Source organism: Apteryx rowi, unplaced genomic scaffold (assembly GCF_003343035.1).
Source record: "Apteryx rowi isolate R43461 unplaced genomic scaffold, aptRow1 scaffold_157, whole genome shotgun sequence".
NCBI lineage: Eukaryota > Metazoa > Chordata > Aves > Apterygiformes > Apterygidae > Apteryx > Apteryx rowi.
The window spans coordinates 526,704-540,701 of record NW_020447830.1 but is presented as its reverse complement, the minus strand read 5'-3'; positions in this window follow the sequence as shown (position 1 = coordinate 540,701).

Here is a 13,998-nt window from a genome sequence, read left to right as displayed (position 1 = left end):
CGAAAGATTCCAACCTGGATGATGTTGCCTAAATAAACAGCTTTGGTGCCAGCTTGTTGGGCTGGAATGTGCTGTAAATATGATGAATACTGAATTTATTTTGAGCTTCTCTATATATGTAAATAGACTTTGTGAAAAAGGAAGAAATGAATGGGTTCATCGGGTTTGTTATTGTATTGGATATTTTTGGTGCTAGTGACTACAGCAATGTCAGCAATTATTACTATAGTTAAGGACTCGCCAGCATTCTCCTTCCAAAAACGACTTCCCCAGAGTTGTTAATTCACTCATGAAAATGTGCATTGAGTCGCAAAACCTAACTCAGTTTAATTCTACCGAAGTTTTTGCCCAAACTTCCACTCATTTCAGTGGGAGCAAGAGAAGGTCCAGTGTCTGTTGGCAGCACTTTACTTTCACTTTGGTTATAAATTGACTGTTTGCCCGGCTATTCTTTGCTTTTTTTTAAAGTATGACAAATACTAACTCTAGATTTGCCTGTCTATTAAGTATGCATGCGGCAGTGGGCTCTGTAACTACTACACTCATCTTCAAACAAGAAATTGTGGACTACTTTGATTCGTTTAACTACTACGTCCCTGTCCCACGGAATTTATGGCCTAGATAAAAGAAGATTCTTTGTGTCCTGAAATCTGTCGAAAGCATTTAATATTTCRGCACCATGCACTGATTTTTTTTTTAGTGTTTATAGTCCCTGGTGCAAATGTAAGCACAGAAGTTTGAAAGACAGGATAGGAAGTGATTACATTAAAAAATCAATCTTCAGAATATTGCTTTTTTCCACTGTATTTTCTAGTAGGAACTGAGGACCGAGTGTTGAGATTCTTGCGTTTCTATTTCAGGATTTGATGCTGGCTTGCTCTGTGACCTCGGAAAGTCACTTAGCATCTTTGGGTTTCGGTATAAAAGGGGGTGATAACTTTTACCCCATATTATGAGAGAGAAAAAATATGTGCTAAGCTTCCTAAAGTCCAAAGACTAACAGAGCACTGCTAATGTGAAGTATACCAATAATACCAGAAAAAAAAATTCCGATTGCTAGTAAGAAACCTGCCAGGTTACGGCTGAAAAACTGTTGGCTTCTCCAGGGCACACAGTGAAACGCACATTATGCAAACAACAGCGTAAATAGATATTGAAGTCTGGATTTTTTTCTTAATGATTTATATTCTGCTTCTCTACTACAGACAGACTGCAAACCCAGGTCTGAGTCCTTCTGCAGGGTTCTCCCGTTTCCCTCTCTGTCTGCAACCTCTTATGCCTTATTGGAATTCCATGTATTTCAATAAGGCTTAAAGCACCAAATGACCATGTTGTCCTTGGGAAGGAAAAAATGTGGTCCTACTTGTCATCTTACAATAACTTTTTAAAGAGAAAGTATGGCCTGTGTTTTCTGGCAGTAAAAATCTGAACGTGTAGAATGATTAGAAGAATTTTTGGCCTTTTTCAAGTTAATTTTATATATATATATATATATATATTTTTTTTTTTTTTGCTTGCAATGTGCAAACTGAAAACTAACTCTGCAAGTTGTTAGGGTCTCCATAGTTAGGGACAAACTGGCTTTTCATGCCAGGATTGACTTTGTCCCTTTCCATTAATCCTCCTCACAACCTCTGTATAACTCATTTCAGAATCAGGAAGAAGAATTTTTTCTTCCTTGAATAATTTCAGGCAAAAATCAACACATTGTTTTAGAGATGTAAAGGCTAAAAAAAAAGAGAACTTACATTTCCTTTTTTTTACTTTTTTTTTTCTTTCAGCGTATATAAAAACAGCATGAGCCAGAAACTTCACGGTTATTTTTTCTGTTGACCTCAATGAAAACTGGTTCCCTTGACTAACTGTGGGGAAAGTGGGTGGTATAACTGTTTGTAATTAAAAAGGGTTTATACATTTGGAACCTTGCAGAGTCCCTAAATTTTGCATGCTGGTTTTTAAGAGACTAATGAAGTGCACTCCRGCCAGATACAAGCTCCATAAAGCTCACACAGAAGATACTACAAAGATGTAAGTGAGCCTTGAGTGGGTGAAGTAGTTTTTAGTGTTGCCAACCACAAGCATTACAAATTCTTGCGTTTACTCTCTAATGTTGCAATAGTGAGGATTCCCATTGTAAATCTTTTCTTCATAATCATGAATGGCAGAAAAGAAAATTCAGCAGATTTTGTGTTAATAACATGAAACTAGAAGTTGAAGCAATAGAAAAACACTCAACAGTGCAAGACTTGTTTTAAAAATGCTGCAGACATACAATATTGAAAGGGGTGGTGCACTGTTCTACAAGAGTGAAATAGAAGAATAAAGCATATGTTAATGGAAAATATACATAAAGTAGATGATAGAAAACCAGCTATGAGGGGAACTACAAAAATTAGTCCATTTTGACCTTTCTTTCCTGAAGTTTCTCCATCAAATGATGAACTGAGCATGGGCAGGCCAGACCAGAGGATCAGGAACATGATCATATTTATGGCGCTTCTATGACACACACAATGTAATCTTGAGAATGCTGAGCATCCTGGTTGCATTTTAGCATAATATACATGTACCCCAAATTAAGCGTGATATTAAGACCTTTGCTGTGTGGAGCATAATCTAGGATCAATCACTTAGTCAATCACTGTGGCATTGGCAACTCTGTCACAGAAGACAGCAACATCAATCCCGAAACAACCCATAGGAGCAGATGACAAAACATTAGACATCACATCTAGTAATAAAAGACAAAGATCTGGCAAAAAAATATTGTAGGTGAAGCTGCCAGCAGTATCTGCAGTTAAGCTTGTCTACCACTTTCCAATATAAGAGCTGGTTTTCACTCGCATAACTTTGCCAGATTTTAACTATTCAGGATGAGATTTTCAATCCTGAGTCTGCCTCGAGCTGAATTTTTTGGAAACTTTCAGCAGCAATAGCACTGCTGCTCTGAAGGCTGGTGTTAAGAGGAAACACATTGTTTCACAGAAGTTTAAAAATTCCTAGAATCATCCTAATATATATTTCAGAGCTGGGACGTGAAATTTTGCAAAGAAGCAGATAAGTTCCTTTTGTTGCCTCTGACCATAAGGATCCACCCGGCCTTGGCCGAGTTATAAGTTTCTGAAAATTGCTGAGGTTTTCCTTGCGCATGCTCAATCCAGATAGAGTAGTTGGCAGCTAAATTCTGCAGAGGCTCCATAGCAGCACTGGAATTGCTAGACTAGATTGGATCTGTAGCCAGTCTAGTCTGACCAATATTCTCTGCCCTAGATGTCTTAGAGCAAAGGATAAGAAACCCTCGAGTCAGCAAATAGAGATGGGATCTATTTCTCCTTTAAGATCTCATCCTAGTTAATAGTAGCTTATAAAATACGATCAGAATGACTGTCAGCAGTTCAGTTTTAAACTGTGTCTTTTAGAAGCCTATAATTCAACCATGAAAATTCCTTCCAGGCTGAAATCTGGCTTATACTCTCAGTTCAGAAGGCAAAATTCTATACAGATTTTTTTTTAAGATAGCCTGTTTTGAAGTGACAGAAAAGAAAAATAGTTGTGTACAAATTCTGGACATTTCTTTTATAATGCACTCCATAATTCAGTTACAGGGTTGCTTTTCAAAATGGTAAGTTTTGTAAGTAATAACTAAGCTATTTGTCTCAAATGTTGGTCAGGCCCTAAAAGGAACTCAAGTAATTAAAATCTGAATCGTTACCACTAGACATTCAAATGAGAATGAGATTCTCCTACCTCGGGATATTAGGAATATTATGATATTAGGTGCTTAGATGATGCAATACCAAAACCTGTTATACAAGTTTATGTTATAAATATTTAGATAACTTGTTAAATACATATATATAAAAAAGCAAGACATAAATCCTTCTGTCCTTTCGCAGCAAAACTCGTAGTGAAGTCAGTCAAATGTTTTCTTAATGAAAGTGTAAGGAAGAAGACATAACCTGGAAGTATCCATGAGCAACAAGTAAGAGGTCCTTGTAGGGGGCAAGGCAGATGGAAAGCCATTCCAGTAGGACCACAGCAGCTCTCATTACTACCAAGCTTCCCTTTGTAGTGGAGAAGACGCCGCAGCTCTTCCCATCCTTGGAAAGCTTTCAAACACACTGTGCTTGGCACCCTGAGGTTAGCATGATCTTCAGCAGATAAAAGCCTGTTACATGAAAAAGCAGATTCCACCCTCTTTTTTTTTTTTTTTTTGGTAAGAAAGAAAAAAAAGGCTTTATTCTGTCTGTAGTTCCACTGATTTCAATGGGAGCCTTCATAGAATAAGGTGCCACTTAGCATAAGGGAAGTGGACACAAGCCTTTAGGTAACTTGCTGCTTTGGGGTATTCTCCACATCTTTTCATATTTCTATGTCTGAATGCCCAGCTTGTTGAAGAATATCTGAAGTCTTTCAGCTCTTTGTTTCCACTCCATTTTAAAGAGTGAGAACATTTATTTTTAAGTGTGAGAAAATCATGTCCCACTGTTTTTCACAACTGAAGGACATGAACTGAGGAAATCAGAGGAAAACTCTATTTACTAAACACCACATGTAGAATACCACTGATAGTTTTTCTAAGGAAATTTATGACCTGTGTGGAGTAAATGAGCTCCCTTATTGGTAAAGATTGTGCATGCTTGCTTAGAGACGTTACTGTTCACATTGCTTTTATGCAGAAAGCTACAGTAAAGGGTGATGGTATGTCTAAAATAGACATTTGGCAGATCCCCCCCTCTTCCACCCTCCCCCCAAAAAAAGCCATTTCTAACATTTACTTATCATGAGATTCTTGCTACATTATGGCACATCCATCCTGATTCAGGATAGAAAGAAAAGATAATGATAGGACAATTATAGTTCTTGTAACTAATATGTTATCTTCATGCAGGCACTTGCATGCCTACATACGTTTATTGGCAAGTTAMGGCATTTTACAAATCTGAAATAAAAAGAGAGCTCTTAGTATGCTCAAAATGTTCAGCAAGTCTGCAAGCAGCCTGGTCTGCGAGGCTGTTTGCTCTCTAGCACAGAGTAAATGAGACCGGGGGACACGGTCCCCTTCTCCTGGCTGCCCATCCCTTACTCCTACCATTGTGCTCATTCCCTGCTCCCCTTCCTCTCGTTTTTTTTTTATGCTATGGATCCAGTTGGGAGATAACTGTTCAAAGCAATCATGAAAATTAAGTGAGGAGAAGGAACTTTAGGAAGTGTCTGCAAAACATGTTTTCAAAAATATTGAAGAGAGTTTCTCTTGCACAAGTAACCTGGTGGCTTTCAGTGAYAGCCCTCTTGATTTACAGTGGAGTGAGAGGAGAACAGGGCTGGTATTATCTGTTAAGTCTGTCTAATGCAATATATGAACACAGTMTGCGTACTCATTTTCTTTAGATTATCATATGTGAAATTATCAACCCAATCTTCAGTAAAAACTATTTTAACAGTGAAAGCATTCTGCATTTAAAACAAGAAAGTGCCTTTCTGAGCGATGATCCCATGTCCTTAACTCACCCCATTGTATTTCAGCACATACGCTACGCCATGTCACTGGGGCTTTGCCTTCTCTAGAATAACGAGCTGTTTTTGACAAGGGGTGTCAAAAATAGTTTTCCACCTTCAGATCCACTCAAGTAGTATTAAAAATGGTTGCTTCACTGGTGTGGACAGGGTTAGTTGAGGTCATTGCTTACTGTAGCAAATCATGCTTGTGGAGGGCTCCCGGGACTGCTTGCCTGTGTAATGCGAAGAGGATTTGACTCAGACTGTGCAGAAGAATTGGTTACAATAGGTGTTGGACTCGGTTGCCTATGTCCACACCAGAAGAGCAGTTGTTCTCAACACATCCAAGATGTGCGGAGAGTGGGCAGGCATTTTGACAACAGTTGTCAAAAGCAGTTTGTTTTTCTGAGGTAGGTGCATACTTACTGCTCTGAAATATCCGCAGCGTTAAAGGCACAATTCAATAAGCCTGGGACAGTGCAAAGTCTACAGTGTCGGCATTAATGGTGACTCTCTATGCCTACATACACTTGCATTATGTCAGGTGATTCACAGCTTTTTTGACACATTGCCTTTATCATGTACATATATATAGCATGCAAGGCCACAAGCCAGCCATCAAAACTGGATGATTTTTAAAATTATGCAGTCTAATTYGAAGAAAAGTTGACTTTGATACAACAGTTATTGGAAGAAAACGCCTATGTTATAAGCAAGTGATCAATATTTTCATCATATGAGATGGGTGACCTAATGTATAATGCTGAATCTTGCAGTCCCTTCCTATGCTGTCGCTAGGAGATCTTACTGTGAAAAGGCATAAGAAACAAATTTCCCAAGCCAGACTAGACCAGGAATCTCTGCTCCTTAGATGTTCATTATATACTGATCAACTCCACGGGAGCATCATGGAAGAAGTGGCTTGTAATACACGTTTTCTTTTCCCTGGGTATTTATTCTTGCAATCGGGCAAAGAATAARCTAGCATGCAAGGAAACTGAAACAGAAGGTTTTTTTTCAAACTGCTAAAAGAAGATGCTTTTTTGTATGGAACAGCTCCTAGCTGACCTTTGCAATGAATGCCATAACATATTTTTTTGGCCGGAAATGGGTTAACATTTGTAGAAGGATTAATATTTTATCTGTTTATCTGTCTGTCTGTCTTTCTATCTATCTAAATTATCTATGTGGGTTTTTAAAGCAGACCAAAGGAAGCTAGCAGCTCACTCTCGCTTATGATTGCAACTGCAGAACTCTAAAACTGTGCAAGATCTTCCTCTACTGTGCTGGATGCCATTAGCATTAGCATATTACCACAGAAAAAGAATCCGAAACAGACAGCAAACTGCATAAGAAATCTCCCAAAAGCTTCCATCCCTCAAAAACTTTAATCTCCAACAAGAACCTGACTTTCACAAAGCCCTCTAAAATATATGAATTGTTCAGTGCACTCAGAGAGTTGGTGACAGTCAGAGTATTTTTTTGATAATGAGAAAATCCAGAGCTATGTAAGAGGGGAGAAAGTAATTTTTAAGGAATTTTGAAACCTGGCAGAAATTTCAGAGTGGTCAATCACTGCACTTATGGGATTTTTTTGCTTTGTTTTGTTTTGTTTTGGCATTCTCCCTGGTACAGTTTCTATCAGACAAGTTCACACGAGACTGCACAAGTACCATGCACTCATTCTTTGCCTTTCCTCCTGCTGGACATCAGGTGAATATGAGCCTTACAAATAAAACGGGCACTCCAGAATCTAGATGCGCAAATACGCTGTGACAGAGGGATAAAGAAGACAGCAAGAATGGGGAAAGATTTCAGTACTAATATTGGTTCATTGGAAAGGGAGGCTGGATATGTCCTTTTGCTGATCTGAAAACATTCCTTACAGTTTCAAATCAACATCTTAACTTGTTCATAGTTTAAAAAATTTATCCAATCCATTGGTCTAACAGTGTTTTAAAATGCTTCTGCATATTCCATCCTGATGCAGAGTTGCAAGTGGCAGAATAGAAATTGGAGAGAGGTAGCAGAGAAATAAAAATGTACCCTACTCTGTTTTCCAGCTACATAAATGATCAAAGCTGTCAGAAGAGAACCTTATAAACAGAAGGAAGACTGTCTAGAGAAGAGGGAAGAATATTCTCTGGAGCTCTGCTGAAGGCAGTGCTTCTTATCCAAAAGAAAGACAGAAACATGTAATTGTACCCTTACTTTAAAACTAGGTCTTGCAGCTTTCCTGTGTGTTACAGATCACAGGTTATTTTACACTGAAAGCTTAGTGCTAAAATCTAAAACATAAGGGCCAAGTTCTGCCCTTAGATACACATGCACAACTCTAATGAACTCAAAGAGAGCTGTGTTCAGATGTTTAGCAATGGAATTTGGCCCTAAATATTTAAACATTTATCCAGAGAAAAAAAGCTTCTCTGATACATTTGTATCTGATATCTAATGTACACAGATTACCACCACCGGGCACCCACATTAATGGATAAAATGTTTTGAGGAACCATAAGCTCAGCATTCTGCCTGCTCTGCATGGTCAAATAACATTAATTTGTTTCAGGGCATTGAGGAAATTAAATCCTTAGCAACCTGTGGCTGATGTTATTTATTCTGCAGTCCGGGAGTAATTTGATGCAAATTCCTGGCACTATTCCTATATTTCAAAAAATTACTGTTTTGAATGTACCTGATTCTGGAAACTTTCATTATATTAGTATGCAATCCAGAAATGAGTAATGTCCTCCTCTGCTCAAGGGAGCAGAGGGGAGCTTAGTGTACTTGTGAATTCTCCTTTAGCTTTCAAAGGTTGAGGACAAGAGTCCATAGCGATCTAATCATGTGATTTGGAAATGGTTATGGTGAGAATTGCACCTGCTCTCCATGGCAAAATCACCCGAGATGATGGATTTCTGTTGAGGATACAAAGGATTCAGAAACCTGCACATTTTATGTAAGCAACATAATCCTCCAATTTGTATATTTAATATAAGTAAACAACAATTGTATATATATGTTATTTTACTTGGACAAATGACAGCTGGTGTAGAGCTGGGTTCCAGGTTCAGACACCTGAATTTAGTATGTCTGCAACACAAACGTTTACATTTGGCTAGCTGTTTAATTTCCCAATATGCTCAATGGTGATCTAAGACTTCATTTGCCTGAAATTAAGCTAGTGCAATTTGAGATGCCTTGGGTTAGCTAAGGCCTCACCATGGGCTGGTGCATATGAGTTAGGACCTACGAGAGAGCCTGTACTCTTTGGAAAGGTAGGCAGAGGCCAGCTAGGATAGCCCAGAGTATTTGACATGTTATTAGGTACCTATACGTAGGCAACTGCCCTGAGCCCTAGCAAATGCAATCAGTGGACTCTGCAGAGCAATTCTAATGACCAAACATAGGTGTCTACCTTAGGATGAACTAAACCAGTCTGTAGCCTGCACGGTGTTGACTGGGCTTCCCATGACTGTAACAGGAGTCTAAACACTTAGCCCATACGCAGACACCTAATTTTGGATGACTGCACCTGAAGCTGAATCCTATTCCTGATATCCTAGTTGCCAGAATATCTACTCTTACTGGAGCGATGGTTACGCTTTTGGTTCAGCTAGGGTTAAGCTAGTCTGGTTGTGCGTTTTGCACGGTAAGGTGGTTTCAGTTAAATGGTGGCAAGCAACAGAGCAAGAGTAATGGGCAGGTGCGATTACACGGGTGAAGAATCTCTCCTGGTGTGGCTTTGCTTCAGTGAGTTCCTTGAGATCCATACGGACAATGTTTAGCTAAAGTTGCCTAATCACAAAGGTCACTCTTGAATATTTTTGGCTATAGAGGCGCAACGCAGAATATTGCCAGAAGGCCGTGACCACTGTAGGAAGTAGGTAGAAACAGAGGCATGCGCAGGCTTGTAAATTTGTTAATAAATCATGGGAAGTTGGCCCTTGTATCCTGGTCTTGCATCAGTACAAACAAGGTGAGTTAAGAATGAACCAGGACCGAGAAAGTCTTTGTTGGTACAAATCATGATTTTGGTTTGCTCTGGTGGTTATCTTGGCTGGGATCAAACCCCCAGCCTTACTTCAGATAATATATACAGCTATTAACACAAGTTTCCTTGATTGTCTATGGAAACTCCTAACCTCATTTGTGGAAACCATGGTTTTGAACAGGGTACAATAAAACTAGCCTTATTTAAGCTATGGTCTCCATTAAGGCAATGGATTGGATAGGCTGAAGGAGTTGGTGGCAGTGAAAAGGACCTTTCTGGCCTTTCTTCCAGTGTATTGACTCAGACCATTCAGGAACACAGCTCTAGTTTTATCAAATTTGCTATTTCATTTGTATGCTGCTTACTTAAGGGTATGTATATGGTGTTGGCTTCTGAGAGGAAGAGTGCTAGCCTGTGTGCCAAATGACTATTACAGATTGATGCTCTTGGTCAAAACTGGATGACACAACACAAATTTCTAGCTTCAAGGCCATGGTGCTACCTAATTCTGTCTCTCTAGGTCTTTAATTTCCAGGCATTGGAATAGCCTCAAATCCATTTTGGCACAGGATGCATCATTATTTTCATATTTGTGCTAGTCTGCTCTCCTGCTTTCATCCATACAAGCCAGGAGTGAATAAGAGTTGGCAACTTCATACTCGACTATTATATTGCAGAGAACACTTTAATCAGCACCCTAATAAACAGCACGCTCAATTAATTGGGACAATTGCCAGCAAACAAATTCACCTCACTACACTTCGGTGGCAGTAAATGATGGATAAATAGTATGCTTGCTGTTGTCTGCAAGCTTATTTGTTGTAATTAACAGGTATGGTTTGGTGTTCATTGGCATGTCTACGCAGTAGTGCTCTGCTCATTTTTGAGTAGGTTCTCTGTTCTGGTGTAGTTGCTAAAAATAAATAAAAGACAGATTTTCCTTTCAGCATTTGCTTAAAGCAATTTAGTGCTTTTGTGTTAAAAAAAAAAAAGATTAATGTAACTGAAGGGGCTTTCTACGTATTATATTCCTATATGGGTTTAATAATAAATGTGATAATTTAATTAGCATGCTTCTGTTTTAACTAGTATATCAGATAATAGGACTTTGCCACGGAATGACTTAATAAAGGGAGGGATTTCTGCTGCAGCTTTCTAAAGCTACCTTTTTAACCAGGGGCTGCATGGTGGTTTGCTTTAAAGTGGTGTTTCCTTGAGGGATATCTACAGAAGTACAATCTAGTATCTGAAACTGATATATGCTATGATTTACTGTATGCACATGTCACACTTTCTGCAATTTGGACACCCTTTGCCAGAGAATTAAATAAAATTGAACACAGCAAACCTTTCTAATCCCTGCATTCCTCCCATATTGCTTCTATGGAGACAGAAAAGATGATTGAAAGCAAATAAATATAAGAAGGGAAGTGGTGCTGGGGAAATCTCAACTAGAGAGCTTGAAAAGCAGGATGGCTATGGATCAGCAAAGGGTAGAAACATTCGTGTAGTTAAAAGGAGAACATCATTTGTGGGTTATCTGAAAAGAATTGCCCATGCTGGCATTTACTTTGACTTGTTGGCGGGAGGAAAAGAAACCGCCCTGTACCACTGCATACGGTTCCTTATTAGTTGTGGCTTCTGCAGAGGCCCCGTCTCTTCTTTGGAGCATGGAGGATTTCTTTCATTACATAATCTGTACACTCTCTTTTTTTAAATATTTTTTTTTCCTCTTGTGTGTGCAAATTCTCTTTGCACCAATGCTTCTATACTGAAGTTATTATGCCAAAGGAATGCAAATGTCTAGAGTAACAATGGTTCATTTTCCTTTAATGACTTTGTCGACAGGATGGAGACATTTTTGTGGTGTGATGAATTCACTCGGTCTCCCGTTGTGTTTTCTCCACATGCTTTGGAAACTCTCTCTCTTTCTCCRAGAATTGTGGCCATCCACTCCAGCAAGAGCTTCATTACTTTATATTCATTGTATTTAAATGACACCCCAGTGGTACTGACCTCCTGAGATGAYTGATGTAAATTATATGCTATGTAGGGGAAAATAAAATCTTTTTCTGACTTTTTATGTTCTGCAGAGAAATAAAAGTGAAAACAAATGACAGAGAAAATCAGGCCTATTCAAAAGTGAAACTTTGTAAGCATTATGGTTTGAGTAGACTCCAATCTGTAAAAGTGCTGAGACAGTTTATAATGACCTTAGTATCTGAAAGGTGACCTGAAAAGGGAAAATAATTTTGTATATGCCCTTTTTTGGTTCTGTAACATGCACAACAAAAATTTGATCAGCTTTTTATTTTCTCTCTCTTTTTTTTTCCCCTCTCTGTAAAGTTTAGTTAGAATTCAGTAGGGAGCAGCCACTGCACTTTTACCAACTATGCAAACACACAGCACTAGAAAGGACATTCTGTACGCCTAAGTCCTGTTTATTCCTGTCTTAGGGAGCAGACTAATATCTTCTAGCAATTTTTGCTGTATCAGTTTAGGATTTTATAGCCAATAAGTATCTATCTTGCTCAGCTCTGCCAGGAGATATCATCTACAGAAGCAGCAATGGAGGGAATGTTTTTTCATCAGCCCAGCTCATCATCAGGCCTACTAACTTAAATCACTTCTGAACTTGCAACCCCTCACTCTGGCCAATATGATTTTGCATTGCAGCAATAAAATTTGTCAGAAAATGTTCTGTCAGCGCCTGAAAAGATACCTTAAYGAGTCACTATTCAGGCTCCTGCAAATTATTTAGTTCACAGTGGACATGCTCAACCATACTATCCCAGTCATTCCCATATTAAAATTACTGTATGTAATCGGCATAGTCACTTCTGCATTTTCTATGTTTTACCATTAATCTATCTTACCAATTCTGATATACATAAAGATATGCATGGTACATACAGAAATGTCAGCAACATGCCGTTTTGTCTTCCTCATTTTAATGCAAGGTTTTGGCCAACCACAGAATTTGCCTAAAAAAATTTAGCTCTTTCATGGAAGACTGCGATAGCTTGACAGAATGCTTTGTTTTTTCTTTGGGCCAGGAAAATGCTGATTTAGCTGGGCTTGTCCAGGTGTTTTAAAATTCATAATAGGAAGGAATAGTTCAGGTCATCTTCCCTGCAGCAACAACTAGAATTTGCTGTAAATGCAAGAATCAGCAGCCTTGGCCTCTCACTCTCTAGGATATTATCTTAGCTGCTTGGTGTTTTGCCTTGCTGCTGTCGGTGCTTAAGACTGGTATCAGCTTTGCTCTTATAATCATAAGCAGCAGCGGGATAGAGAGGGGCTGGCAACACTCAGCTGGATAGCAGTGGGTAGCATGATCTCCCTGTCTTCCTAAAGATGATGTGGGAGGTGGAAACGGGAAGGAGGCAATCAGGAGAGAATCACAGGGACTAATAGGACGTTTATATGAAGTAATGAGAAGGAAGAGGAGTGAATGGTAGCAAGTAAAAAAAGGAAGGGAAACACAAGGAAGCGAAAGGAAAAAGAAAATTATTCCAGATGACTTTCAAATAAGCTGGAATGCGGGTGGCCCCTATAGTGGCGAGATAATTTCAGTTGTTAAGGCTTCCTCCTTTTCTTATCTCTCAAAAAAAAAAAAAAAAAAAGGTAAAATACTACAATGTATCTAAAATTGCAGCGTCTCTGGACTGCCAGTTTCTTTGAATGAATCCTAGCAGAAATAACACGGATGTTGTTAAGTGTGCAGGCAGGAATTTGAATTAAACATGGACTGACAAGGGGAAGGCAAAAGACCTGGACTATAACTTTGGAAATTACACTCCTTGCAAACCTTCGGGAAAAGCATGCTTCTTGTATATGCGATAAGACAAAAAGTACTAACGGTTACTCATTTCACCTCTGCTAGCCACGTTTAATAATCCCAGTTTACATGATGAAACAAATTAGTCTTTCTCCTAACCAACCTATTCGCATACCGGCAGGTGAGCAGGAATTACTGAATGCACCACAACCTACAAATGAGGGGCACAAAAGAAAGTTTCAAAAGCCCCAGTGTTGCCTCATCGTGCCTTTTCCTTTCAACCTGTGCAACTACGAGAATTCAGGGAAAGATGTGATTGCTAAAACGGGATATACGCTAGGAAAAAAAGAAGGGAAAACACAGGCCCTGCTCACACAGGGAAAACAACCTTGATACAGCTAAAGCCATTTAACCACCRCCGTACTGACGAAGCGGTACAACTCGCAGCTGCACAGCCAGCGTCGCAGCACGGATCTGCTGGCGTTTTTAGGGACAAAAATACGTTTGTGCGCAGAGGGCTAGTTCGCGGAGCGAGGGCAGGACGTCGCGCTCCGGCTTCCAACGCCTCAGCGGGGCCGTAACGGCAGCGGGCGCCGCGGCACCTGCGTGGCGGCGTAAAACCCGCACCAAAACGGCGGCACCGACACCCGCCTCGCCAGGGCGGCGACGACCCCCCTCGCCACGGCCGCCCTGCTCAGCCCTGAGGCAGCACCTGCGAGCGCGGCGG